Here is a 14687-nt window from a genome sequence, read left to right as displayed (position 1 = left end):
ATGCTTTACCTCTGGAGTGGAATATACTACAATCAATTATTTGAATGATTTCCAAGAGATGGTTGTTGATCCAAGACTCACGAGGTGTCTTAAATTAAACACTCCATCATCCTTGTCCTCATCAAGGTCCTCCTTGATGAAGGGAACAATGAAATACAAACAAATACATATGAACCAATAGGATGATCAACCCCAAAAATGATTTATTGATTCTCTCTCTCTCCCTCTCTCTCTCTCTCACACACACACACACAAAGACACACACAATTTCTTATATAGAAACCTAGGATAACTCTAGAAAAATCTAGAGATGAACTTTCTTGAACTAGGTTTACGAGTAATATACAATCAATCTCCACAACTCAACTCTTATAGAGATTTTTACAATTATAACATTAAATAGCAATAGTAATTACAATGTTCTATGTCGCGCCCCTGATGATGGACTCACTTGGCAGTCCGAAACGTTGGGTTCACAAAACTCTTCAACAGGTTATTCCTCCTCTATCGAACACCATCTTCACCTGTATTGGCTCCCTATTTAACAATTACAATGTTCCAACACCCCCTTTAATTAGGAACATTGATTATTGTAACACTAACCATTTGAAAATGCATATACAGACTTACAATCCTTACAAAATTCATAACATGATCATAAGTTCATAACTAGGCAAACAATGCTTGAGATTAATTCAAAAAACTTATTCTACCTCCTTTATTTCTGCATGTTGGTGCAACAGGTCCTCAACTCTATGCACTTGTTGCACTCTCCAAAATTTTGCCAATACTTGAATTTTGGAGCCTATTATGGATCTTGTGATCGATCGTTCCATAGTCACTTCTTGGTCGGTTGATGCTTTGATAAGTATTTGAGCTTGCTTTTGGATTGTAAGTGTTAAATTCAATTTCCCACACATGCTTAGTCCCTAGTGCATTCATGAAAGCATTCCTTCACACAAGCTTGAATAGGCATGGCACATTCCACTAAGACAATGCCTATGCAATGTTCAGCCCATGTTGGCAGTCAATACACATTGTCATTGATAGTCCCTCAATTTATTTTCGATCGTACTTCTATTTAAGTGAGTTTCTTCAACTGTCTCCTTTTGTGCACTTTCATCTTCGCAACTGTCGTTTTTATGCTTATGACTGTCATTTTTTCTCGTGTTCACTTTAATTAGCATAATTTTCATGTTACCTTCGTCCTAGCGTATGTTGTTTTCATTGTTGTTCACATATCACAAGTGTCATTCACATTTTTCTTGTCGTATCACAAGTGTTGTCTTTAGGCGTAGGAATTGCCACTTATTGCGTAAAGTGGGGTTTTGACTTGTTTCAAGGGGAAATGTTTGTGATAATGAGTTGTTCTTATCATGTAGACATGTTTCACACTCATTTCCAAAGTTTCAAGCACTGTCGCACAAGTTTCATCATTGTCGTCATAAAGTGTACCTTTAGTGTCGCACTTGGGGAAAGTTGTCACAATGTCATCACATTGAGGGAAGTATGTTGTTAATGTTTTCTGAGTGATCAATGTTGTGTATTCAATTTTTTTAAGTGTGTGATCATGATCAAGTTTTGTCCTTGTTCACTTTGGCTCACTGATTCTACACTTAGCCTCCTCTGGAAAATTTCACTCCCGGGAAACTTGACCTCACTCAACCTTATTGAACTATGCATTGCATAGTATTAATCCTCAATCCTTTACCTTTCTTCTTGGAACTCCACATTGTGTAGTCACAATGCCTAACTTTGACCCTTGAGCTTCAGAACTACACAATTTTTGCCTCCCAGTCATCCTTAATTGCGCATTGCATAGTGTCAAGCCTCAAGCTTCCAGCCTGACACCTTGAGCTGTACAACTACACAATCCTTGAGACTGTTCCCCCTTTATAATAGTGCAAGCCTCAAGCCTTAACCTTGATCCCTTGAACTCCTCAACTGCATAATCTCCCAACTTGTTCTCTTATCTAAAATGCGCATTGGGAAACTTTGAGCCTCAAGCTTGACCTCCTGAGTTCCCTAACTACGCATTCACTTAGCCCAGGTCCTCAGAACTACACACTACACAGTCTGAAGCCTCAAGCCTCCATCTTGAGCCATTGAGTCCCTCAACTATACAGTCCCTCTACCTAGGCCTCCTCAACTGTGCATTGGACAGTCTTAAGGCTCAAGTCTCCAGCCTGAGTCCTTGAGTCCCTCATCTGCGTAATCCTTTGACCCCGACCATCTTGAACTGCGCATTGTGCAGTCTCAAGCCTCAGTCCCAAACCTTGGCCTCTGGAATTACACAATCCCTGATTTAGTCACTCAATTAGCCATCGGTTATAGCCCAAACAAGAGATTTTATGAAGCATCTTAGGAAAGGGCTTTATCGTACTGATGTCGTCTTGTCATGAGTGATTTGTAGTTGAGGTATTCTATTATGTCATGACAGGATGATCATGAAGTAAATGGAGAAGGAGACCATGCTAGAAGATACCCTTGTAGCTGCAAAGAAAATTTGGCTCATCAAGAGAAGAAAAAGGGACATTGGTTTTCAATAACAGCTGAAGACCAAGACCACATTGGAGACTCCTTATCTTCAAGTCATGAGGAGGAGGAAGGAGAAGAGAATGTTCCATCTTTCAAGAAGACAAAAAGGAAGCAACAACAAAGAGTAACTTGACATTGCCTCGTCATCATGCAGTCCATGTCACCAATGTCATGTCATGTCATGTCATCACTCATCCTTTTCCACATCATTTTATGGAATATGTAATTAAACATCGAAAAATTTATTGTATAAGTGGAAGTCCAAGAGTCATCCATGTAACGTGAAAATTCATGTAAGAAGTCAAAATAGTCATGAGGGTAGTACAAGAGTCACAAAGGAGGTGATTGGTCACCTCATTTGTTAGATATACACCCTCATTATACAAGCAAAACACTTTTCACCTTGGCTTCTCCCATAAGGCATCAGAGAGACAAAGTTAGTACTTTTGGGGAGCAAGTCATGGCTCCAATGCTCCACTATTGGAGCTAGTGATGCTCATTGTATTCATGTATCTTTGGACTTTTACTTAATACTTGAAGCCTGATGGTTGACACATTTTCATGCATGGATTGTGAATATTTGTAAGATTGTTTTGTGAATATTTATGATTCATTTTTGCTTTCACTTGTACTAAAGTATTTGAATTATTTCGGTTATTTTACTGTTTATCTAATTGAAAATGTGTTATAATGGTTGTAACAATCATCACATCTAAGTGGACTATTCTGCTTGACGTTAGGCGATTATCTTTTCACTTGTGTGCGTCTCTAATAGGGTGGTATTATTAACTCTCTCTTGGAGGCTCACCTTTCCTCAATCTGTAGTAGAAGAACCTTGATACACCTGCAAGTGAACATTCACCAGGATTACTCACTTGCTTTTCGCAAAGGCACATACACGCTTCTCTCTCTTGCTGATATCTAAAGCCAAGGCATATATATAAGAATATATGGAAACCAGGCCAATACTCTGGATGGGGCTCCTATCCCAAAGGGTGTGAGGTCTAATTAGGACTTCACATCGAGGAGACCCCCTTGGTTGACGGGTTTCCAGCACCATCAATAACACTACAAGTTTTTCCCCTTTTGCTCTAAATTTTATAATGTGTGTACATTTTGTTTTTCTTCATCTTCATCTTTACTTTGGTCTTCCTCTTAAATATTTCCTCATCCTTTTGTGTATTCTTAATTTACATCTACTCACACTTTATTTATTATTCATTGAACATTTATGTTAAACCATGTATGATAAGAAACAACATCTTGCTTTTTCATCTCCTGTTCCACTGCCACAATAACTTCAACAACTCTAATAGTTTCATTCATTTTTCCCATTCCTTCTTTTGTTGTAGTTATGATAGATTTTCCATACCCACATTCATCTCCATCTTACTTGGACTTGGAAAGCCACTCCCAAAACAATGTTAATTCAACATCATAATTAAATTCAACATTAATTGGAGTCTCATTCATGTCTTGAACAACTTGCATTGCTAGATTCTCCTCACATTTTGCTACCATTGCAAAGATAATTTCATTTTCATCTTCAAATTCAATTTCATCATCCACATATGTATCTACATGGTGGGATTCACTTTCTTCACCATGTTCATTCTTGCTGTCTTGTACGAAGTTACATTTTTTTCTACAATTTCTTCTACAAAATTTTCTGCATTACTCAAGAAAATTGTAGTTTCCATGTCTTGTTTATTTTATTTTGCTTTAGAAGGCTCTTCCATAACATCCCCAATTATTTCTACAATATCAAAATATTCTATTTATTCTGTTAAAATAGTCATTTCATTAATGATTGAGATTCTCTATAACTTGTTTTGATGTTAATCGTTATTGCTCCCCCTTTCATTGTATGTCATCTCTAAAATATCCAAAGCTTTTTGGGACTTGGTCGCTGCTAAGATTTTGAGCAAAAGGTTCTCATCCTAGAATTATTTAATGAACAATAATGTTACATCATTCTTCTTGTTTACGATGAGTTGATCCTTCTAATATTGAATCATGGCTTTTTAGGATGCCTAATTTGGGGCTTCTTCAAATTAATTCATCACAATATCCTGTAAATCTTCTGCACATAGTATAATTCTTATTTTAGCACCAAAAAAACACAACTTTTACCAAAGGAACTGGGAGGTGGTCACAAATAATAACTACTTCTCATATCCATGATGGCAACTCCAAATTTAGTCAAATTCACTACAAAATGTCAATCCTATGTCTTTAAATTTGTTGTCAAGGCGATTTTCAATTTCGGTAGTTTCTACCTTTGCTTATGAAAAGATGATATTTTGGATGTGTGAGTATGTTGTTGTAACATTATCTAGTTTTGATAAGTTAGCATATTAGTCAAATAATTTTGAAAATGTTAAGATAGGATATGGATGCAAATAATGAAAAGTTAAAATGTTAGGAAAACTTGATGTTTTATAGGCATCCATGTCAATAAAATGCTAGGTGTTAGCTGCCCTAAATAAAGAAGGAAAAGGAAAATAAAATGTTAGGGAAGCAAAAGAAAAGGAAGGCTTCATTTTACGTTTTTGAAAAATGCACAGGTTGCTAGTTTCATGCGCCATAACCAAACATACATTGTGTTTTCATGTGCACAACAAATTGAAAAAGAGTGAAGGTTACTCTAAGGTTTATATGCTTATTTTGGATACTAACACTATCCTAAGTTTTAAAACCCCATATCCTAAGTATTAATCCCATATCACCCCTCCGACAATCCATTCAAATCATATTCATTTTCCTAATTTAACACCCCCCTTATATTTCATATTTCCCGGCATTACATTAAATATTAATTCCCGACCCCACCAATCAATCCCGTCACATCACAGTTAATTCTCCGCAATATCACTCTTCATCTCTGCCATATCACTCTTCATCTACGCTTATCTCCTCTCATTCGAAGACCCTTATGTAATTTCGACCCCCCCTCGCCATCCAAACTTTACCATTGGGGGGGGTCTGAAATGGGCGGTATACCAAATCGTGCCTACCCCTATGTGGAAGCTCCACAATGTTTCAGACCCCCCCATAAGCATAACCACAAACCGCTCACCACCCCCCTCGGGAAAAGTTGAATTCCTTATTCCTGATACCACTTACCTAATCATTGTGCATCTTCCATTCCTCTGTTGCCACCTCATCCGCTTGTTAACCCCATCAAATCATATTCATTCCCTCTATAATCAATTTGTTAGGCACTTAATTTGCTTAGTCGTTAACTCAATGAACTTGCGCCAGCAACTAAAAACCATAAATCCTATATAAACCTTCTTCTTATTTGTCTACAGGTTAAAAAATTCTTGTTTTATCACTGCCATTGATTTGATTACAGGTTGCTCGCCAGATCCCGACATTGTCAACTGCCAGCGACACTACCTGTCTGATCATTTTCCAATTATTCCTTCTATTCCTAGCCCCAGAACTTTTTGTCTGTCTGTGAATTGTCTCCTTTCCCAATCAAATTTTCACTATCAGCCTTAGCCATCATGCCTCCCAAGGACAAAGGACTAGAGGAAATTGTCAATCCTCTGATCTATCCTCCTGTAGATCTTCACCATATCCCTATGGTTGATGAGACTACATGTCAGGCGGAAAGAGTCGATTGTGCGGACACAACCAACCTCCCTAGGAGCCTAAGACTCTCTAGTGACAAACAAGACAAATAAGATCTATCCTTCTCTAAACATGCATTATGATATGAGATATCAAGTGTTTTGTTCTTACCTTTGTCCAAACGCTGTTGTAGAAGTCCAAGCTTTGTTGATCTGGATGAGCTCCTCCTTTTCTCCAAAACCTGTAATCACCAACAGTCAAACAATTAAATAGCACCTGATTATAACATAAAACAAAGCATATTCAACATGTAGACCAAGGAGTACATGAAATAACTCATGAACAACAAGTTATTGAGAAGAATGGACTCATTTGCATTAATAGGTAACAAAAAGAACAAATACAACCTGAGCCTTGGTGTTGTGTAAGTCCTTCCCAGGGTCCATCAAGAGTTCTCCTTTACTTTGACAAAGCACACCCACTTCCAAATAGAACAAGCAAAGATGGCAATCTCTCCTCACAAGCTTCTAAATGGGAGTCCTAATTCCTGCAGCATTTACCCTTAGAAAATGTATAGCTTCAACCTCTCCTCCTTCTGGCCCAATGCCTGTATTTATAGTGCTCAAGAGGAGGTTAATCAGGTCCACCATCAATGGGATAATCCCCTCTTTGGGTGGGATAGCTCCCTTATTGATGGGATAAGTTCCTCTTTGATAGGAGTGCATGAACCATCTGGAGGCGCCCAATACACGTCGAACAACCTTCTAGAATGCTCTAGAAATGACCACAAGTAACTTTTTAAAGATGAAACTTGCGCATTCTAACCTTTACAGGGGGACGCACCTGTCCCTTTACATACAGAGCGTCCAAAGACGCAGTTTTTGTGAACACTGAGAGCGTCCCCACAGGTAAGGTTGAGAGAACCTGCGTCCCCAGAGATAAATACATTTATACAAGACTTTCTCTCTTTTTTGGAGTTTGACATGGAGAGCAGAGGCATAAGACTTGCCTAAGAGGGTAGCATGACTGTTGATTGAGCCATACTAACTGTAAATAGTCATGGTGACATTTTTTAGTGTAACAGATTGCCCCCTAAAGTGCGAAGCCTGGAATAGATTAGGGTTTGTAATATCTAGGAAGGGTGAAGCGCTTTATCATTTCAAGGATTATCCCGTGGAGAGCCTGGTCAGAACCTGTAATTTTCAACACAAAATACATGTATAAGATTATATCATCACTGAGGTAGGCATTCCCATACTCAGATCAAAACTTTAACTAACAGACTAACTACTCTGATACAGGAATGATTTTGCAGTACATCACAATCATAGACTTTTGTAGACACAGTATGGACACAGGCATCTGTTTATGATTAGTCTACTTAGATAATGAATACAAAACTCCTCGCAGCCTGGATGGTGGAAGCTAGATCCAGGGTCTTCATTTCTACTTCCCGAATTGGTACGATTCTAGCCATGCGAATAAATGAGTTGATGTCGAACATGGTAGAAACCACTTGATTACTAGTCGATGATGTAAACTGTTAACAAGCGTGAGAGAGACCACCAGTAATGTCAATGGTTCTCAAAGTACCCAGTACAATCCATGAGATGTGAATGAATGAGTTGATGTTGAACATTTCACGGAATCCTTCGATCGAAAGTCAATGATGTAAACTGACGTCAAAGGCGAGAAACCTGCCATTGATGCATGCAGACTTCAAGGTACTGACGATTTCTAAGTCATCTCTCTAGATAATGTGCTGATGTCGATAGAAAGCGACCCGTTGCAGGCAAGCCCGCAACATGAAATCATTGTTCAAGTTGAAGAAATGTTGCTGTAAGGACTGACTCAGGGATGGTCAAATGGATGACAAGTATTTTGCAGATGAAAGTTTTGCTTGCAGACGTCTTGAACACATAACGACACGACAGATGGCTTGGTGACGAATAACTCAAAGTTAATCCCCGGAACCCGTTTAAAGACTTTCAAAGTGGTTTGATCAACTGTGAGGTAAAAGATTTCCCAACCTAGGTGAATGAAAAGTGTCGTGTTCAAGAGTGGTAATAAAGTTTCTTTTGAGACAAAAGGTAACAAACAGGTTCATTCTTCTCTCTTTTCCCCCACCATTTCTGGCAAGTACCTCTTTATTTTTAACAAGCTTGAGGAGGATAACATATGCTTGATTATAAGCTCATCCTTCGGATGAGTCCAACCTAGTTTTGATTCGAACCCTAGGAAGGAGTGGTTCGTTCCTGTTTGTAATTGAACAGGTCCTTTACTGTGAAATGTTTAACGAGCCCAGTATAGGAGAAACTCGGTGTTTTTCAATTTTAGAGAGTCTGAAAAACTTAAGAAGACTCCAAGTTGAACTTTTTCGTAGATTTGTGTCCCTCAAGCCCGAAAAAGTATAAAATAATACCTGGGGGAACCGCTTGATCTTGCGACCAAGGAGTACTTTCATAATTAGTGCCACTGACCTGAAAAGTAAAAAGCGATCAAGGACACGTCGTTTTATTTCCGTATCGAGTTTGAAACGACAAAAACCCGGCAATCTTTTCCTGATTTTACGGTCAGAAAAGAGCTATAAGGGGACCGTCTTTTAATTCCGTTTTAACGAGTGTAAAAGAAACGCTCGGCAATCTTTTCATATTTTAGGAGTCAGAAAAGGGCTTAAAAGATGACTCTGATATTTTGGTTCGTGAAAAATGACAATTTTCCCTCTAAATCCCTTTGTCCTGCACAAAAGCAACACATTACTCATACCTGTTTAAGATAGGCAAAAATACATCGAAAAACATCTTTTCATGGTGGAAAATGAACAAATTCATCCAAAAAACCTATAAAAAGACTTTTTACCATGTCATTTTTACCATTTTACTGTTGAGGTTGAACAAAGGGCTTTTGGGCAAGAAACTTCCCGTGGTCGCTGCGGAAAATCCGACCGTCAGAATCGAACGCTGTCTCTTCCAGGTATTTTACAACATCCTACTCTTCATTTCTATCCGATTAAAATTGTTTTTTAGTTTTTAGTTTTGTTTTTTGGGAGGGTTTAGGTTTCAAAATGCGCTCCTCGGTGGACGCAGGTGCCCTTCAGGTGACCTGCGTCCCCCGACTTTTTCCTATACAGGAAAATGGTTGGGGGACGCAGCCCACCTTCAGGCCAGCTGCGTCCCGATGCCCTGTGCTCCAAACGCGGGGTGCGTCCTCCGTGGAACGCGGAATTTGAAACCCCAATCCTCACAAATTACCATTCAAATTTCCCCAAATTAATTCTAATCATTATTTCTTGGTGTGTAGGGCACTCACCATGTTGGATTGGAGAGAAAGAGAGCACGAAGAGGTTGATGAAGCTGCAATAGAACACCAACCTTCCCTGGATGCCCTAAAAGCATGCGGGTTATACAAATACTGGGCCATACCGGGCATGAGGGCTCAGGTAAGATTCTTAGAATGGCTGGTTGAGAGATGGAACGTTCAAGAGCAATTCTTTTACATAGGAGGGCACCAGCTCGAGATAGAGCCCTCGGATGTATACTTTCTTACTGGCTTGCCAAACAGAGGCGAGCAACTCAATCTAGCCGGGACTAGGCCGGGTGGCCAATCCCTTGTTAGTCTCCGGGAAGATTGGTGCACACCTGGTGCACACCATTCGAAAGGCGTGGAGATCAAACACATCTCTCTGCGCGAACTCAAAGTTATTGCTTTCACGGTTACCAGAATTTGCGGCGCAGCCGCTTTACACATTGCTTCTGGGTCCCAAATGCGGATGGCAATTGACTGTTACCAAGGCACCATTTTCAACTGGTGTGATGCTGTGTCGGCTAATATGAAGAGCCAACTGACTAAGGCAAAGAACGGACGACTGAAAACTTTTGGATATGGGCCTTTAGTCGTGAGCTTTGCCTTAGAGAGAGTTCCGATGTTGATCCCTCAGCAACTCACTGTTGATATCTTGGGTCCTCGGGAGCCAAAGCTGGTACGATGGGTTGCGGTGATGGCCCAGCATCCTGACGAGGGCGCGGCAGTTGTTCGATTTTCTGATAGTTACTTTCACTGGTTGGAGGACCAGGTTTTCTCGATCCAGGACTTTCCGTACGCCGGAGTAGATTTTCGACATGATCCGGACATGGTTCTTCCACAGGGAGAACAATGGGATGACAGAGGTACTTTATTTTTCACAAGTTTTCAAATTATGTATTTTTTTTTTGTTTTTATATATATCGTCTCAAAACTGACAGTAAAAATTTTCAAAATGCAGATGTTGGTCCACAGCACCCAGCCAACCTCCGGCCTTTTGAGAGGAGACATCCAGTTGCACCGGTACCGGCCCCACAGGACGCGGCTGCAGAAGTACTCGCTGAGTTGGAGCATGATCTAGAGCGTCTGACGGCAGATATGCCTAATACTACTATGGATGACATTCCTATCAGGCTTCAGCGCTTTGTAGTCACAGTCCATGGACCGTTTAGGAGATTTTTGCGTAAGGTAGCCTGTGTAGTGGTGTCGTATAGGGAGCACCACCAGTGATTGACTAGTCACTTTTGTAGACACATTTGACATTTTTGGCTTTTTGTACTTATCATTTTTGCCAATCATAAGGTGTTTTTCAACCTATGATCGAAGACGATGTATATTTTTTGACACACTCCTATCTATATATATATCACTATTACCGGCTTATCTTGTTTAACATATGTGATGAAATGTTTTTAAATTTACTTGCATGATTATCGTAAATGTCTCTCTAACATTCGAGAAGCAATTGCATCTGCTAATGTATTTAAAGACCTTGGAATATGCTGATATTCAATGTAATCAAATTCACGTTCCAAGAGATGCACTCTCAAAAACAACCTTAATAACACAGGATTTCTAATGGCATAAACTCTATTAAGCTGTAATACAACAAGTTCAGAATCTAACCTCACTATCAAACGTCGAATTCCAAATGAAATAGATTCGGATAATAATTCAACCACTGCACTGTATTCTGCAATGTTGTTCGTTGTTTGACCGAGGCTTACCCCATGCATAGAAACTAACTCGTCAGAGGGCGAATAGATAACCTAAGCTGCGGAAGAGATATTCCGTGTACTACGACAAGCACCATCAGCAAATCCAATGTATGTTTGGAGAGGCGTCGACATCTGCAATATCAAGAGTAAAACCAAGATAAGCCAGAATAACGACGAAAAACACACTCTCTAAGCTAAGCACACCGACTAAACTAACAAACACGCTAGCTAGAAAGAAAATCTATCCTATCTAAAAATTTCTCCATACCCACCATTTAAGCATAATACCTCTTTAGGTAAAGTCCATTTCTGGGTTTACCCAAAGAGTCCCCATCAAAATCAACCAGCTCATAAGCCCCTTTTGCTAGCTTTCGCTTTACAATGTAGGGTCCATGCCACATAGGAACGAATTTTCCAGCACCTAGCTTATCGTTAGCTTGATCATATAATAGCACTAGGTCTCCCTCCGAAAAACTTCGAGGGGTTACATTTCTATCATACTGAGCTTTCATTCGCTTCGCGTGAGTCTCGATAGCCAATGTAGCGTCACGTCGAGTCTCATCTAATTTAGCCAAGTACAATAAACGTTTCTCCTCTTCGGAAGTAGCTGGAAGTAATTCGACAGCCATTTGAAGTGATGGGATTTCGCATTCAATGGGTAACACAGCTTCCAAGCCATAAACTAGCTGGAAAGGAGTGAACCCTGTTGAATTTTTCACTGAGGTTCGGTATGCCCATAGCGCTGAAAATAACATGTTATGCCAATTTGACCGATGAACACCAATGGTTCGTCGGATCATGATAACCAGAACTTTGTTGATAGACTCAACCAAACCGTTGGCTTGCGGATAATAAGGAGTAGAGCTATCGTGGCGCAAACCAAGCTGGCTTGTCAGCTCAGTCATCATGATGTTTCGAAAATGGCTCCCATGGTCAGTAATGATTGCTTGTGGGACACCAAACCTAGTTATGATATGATTGAATACGAAAACTGCAGCTGTTTTGCCGCTTGCGTCGAATGTAGGCATCGCCTCGGCCCATTTAGTAAAATAATCAACCGCGAGGATGATATACGCATGCCCCCCGGCCGAGTGAGGGTTACAAGTAATAAAGTCGATACCCCATTTGGCGAATGGACCAACGGCAATTATAGGGTGGAGAGGAGCAGGTGGAGCGCGCATCTTGCGATCAAACACTTGACAGTTGTGGCACTTCCTGACGGCAATGATACAATCTTTAAACATAGACGGCCAGAAATAGCCAGCGCGCAACACCTTCTGGGCGGTGGCATACCCAGACATATGACCGCCACATGCTCCAGAGTGACAATCATTCAAAACCTTCTCAGCCTCTTCGTGAGTTAAACAACGTCGAAAAACTAAGTCTGCCCCCCGGCGATAAAGTGTATCTCCAATAATTTTGTATTGCTGGGATTGAAACCGAATTTTTCGACGTTCTGCCTTGGAAGCTTCAGGCCGAAAGGTTTGGGTTTGGAGATAGATGATTATATCCCCGTACCACGGATCTACAGTACTGATTAGAAACAAAGATTCGTCCGCAATGGACTCCTCTGCCACAGTCTCTGTGTCAGCACTCGGGAAATCACACATCAATTCCGCAAAAACTAAGGATTTCTTAGACTTGGACTTCTCGAACTCCAAGTCGAACTCTTGCAGGATAACAATCCATTTAGAGTACTTGCCCCCTAGCAGTTGTTTTGTCAAAATATAAATCATAGGGTTGCAATCCGAAATAACTATAGTTTTACGGAGAAGAATGTAGTGACGGAAACGCTGGACAGCTTGAACAGCTGCCAGGGCCAATTTCTCCACATGCGAATATTTTAACTCAGTGGGATTTAAGGTCCTACTAAGATAATAAATCACATGTTCCGCTCCGAATTCATCTTCTTGAACTAACACCATTCCAATGGTGGAATGCGAAGCTGCGAGGTATAAGAAGTAGTCCTGGTTGTAGTTGGGAGGATGCAACAACGGGGCATGGGTCAACGCGTGTTTAAGTGCATCAAAAGATTGTTGAGCAATCTCGTCCCAAAAGAATTGTGCGTTCTGTTTCAACAACCGTGTAAAACCTTTAGTGACCTCGGCGTAGTTTGGGATGAATCGGCGTAAAAAGTTCGCTTTCCCTTGCAAACTTTGGAGTTGGTGCAAACTCGAAGGAGGAGGCAATTTGATGATAGCTTCGACCTTCGAGGGATCGACGCGAATGCCGGTTTTTGAAACAACAAATCCCAGCAATCGACCTGTTTCTATACAGAAAACACACTTGTGGGGATTCAACCGAATTCGATAATGCCTACACCTCATAAAGATTTCTCGTAGGTGGACAAGGTGATCAGCTCGATGTAAAGAATGAGCAGGCAAATCATCGAGATACGGTTGCACAATGTGCTTGATGTCATGAAATGCATAAGACATCGCCCGTTGAAAAGTGGCCCCGACGTTCTTAAGCCCAAAAGGTAATTTGCAATAAGCAAATGTCCCCCATGGACAAATGAATGCCGTTTTTGGTTGGTCGGCAGGTAGAATATTGATTTGATTATAGCCCGAAAAACCATCCATAAAGGAATACATTTCACTTCCGGCACAATCATCAATAATTTGATCGATATAAGGCGTAGGATAGTTGTCTTTTGGACAAGCTCGATTTATATCCCTATAGTCGATACAGATTCTTATTGTTCCTTGTTTCTTGTTAACCGGAACAATATTCGATACCCAATCCGTTAACGGGATCGGATATATGAAACCTGCTTTCAACAGGTTTTCGACTTCTGCTTTAATCGCAGTCGCTTTTCGAGGGTGAATCTGACGCAACCGTTGCCGGACGGGTTTAGCATCCGGGTAGGTCTTTATTTCATGAACAACAATGGCAGGATCGATTCCCGGCATTTCCTCGTAAGACCAGGCAAACACATCGCGGAATTCTTGGAATAGGGCCTTGTAAGTTCGGATTTCATCTTCTGTACAAGCGGCACCTATATTTCATCTTCTTGTAGAATACCAAATGGACGGAACCCACGGCCATCAAAGGCCTTAAGGATGGTGGGGGATTGGTTCAACGAAGGAGAACCAAGCGATCTCCAACATTGAATCGACATAATACACGTAGAAGCTCCCTCATCAATCACAGTCCGATGAATAGGCCTGTTTTTGACTATCACTGGAATTTGGAAAGCCATTTGATGGGGGAGACGCGGTGTACTATTTTCTAGATCGAAGATTATCAGGTTCGGGTCCTGAACATCAACAGCTCCGATATCCGACAAAAGTGATTTTCGTTGTGCTAGGCATGATTGCAGCACTTCTAACGCCGACATTGCTGAGGGTGAAACAGCTAAGTCCTCAACAATGTTGTAATTCTGGGCTGCTCTCGCATGTGGATTGAAAGCAGACCTTCGAAGTACAGCCTTGGCGGGCGGTTTAATTACTAAGTCCGGGTTAGGTTTTTCGATCTGTAGTGGATCGGAACCAGGAGCTGAGGTTGATGGATTAGAATGAGAAGATTCTGCTTCCTTACCATCAACAGGAG

The sequence above is a fragment of the Pinus tabuliformis genome, chromosome 4_2, assembly GCF_031772625.1.
Source record: "Pinus tabuliformis cultivar Carrire ecotype Pingquan chromosome 4_2, CPIR1, whole genome shotgun sequence".
Classification (NCBI taxonomy): Eukaryota; Viridiplantae; Streptophyta; class Pinopsida; order Pinales; family Pinaceae; genus Pinus; species Pinus tabuliformis.
This window is presented reverse-complemented; position numbering follows the sequence as displayed.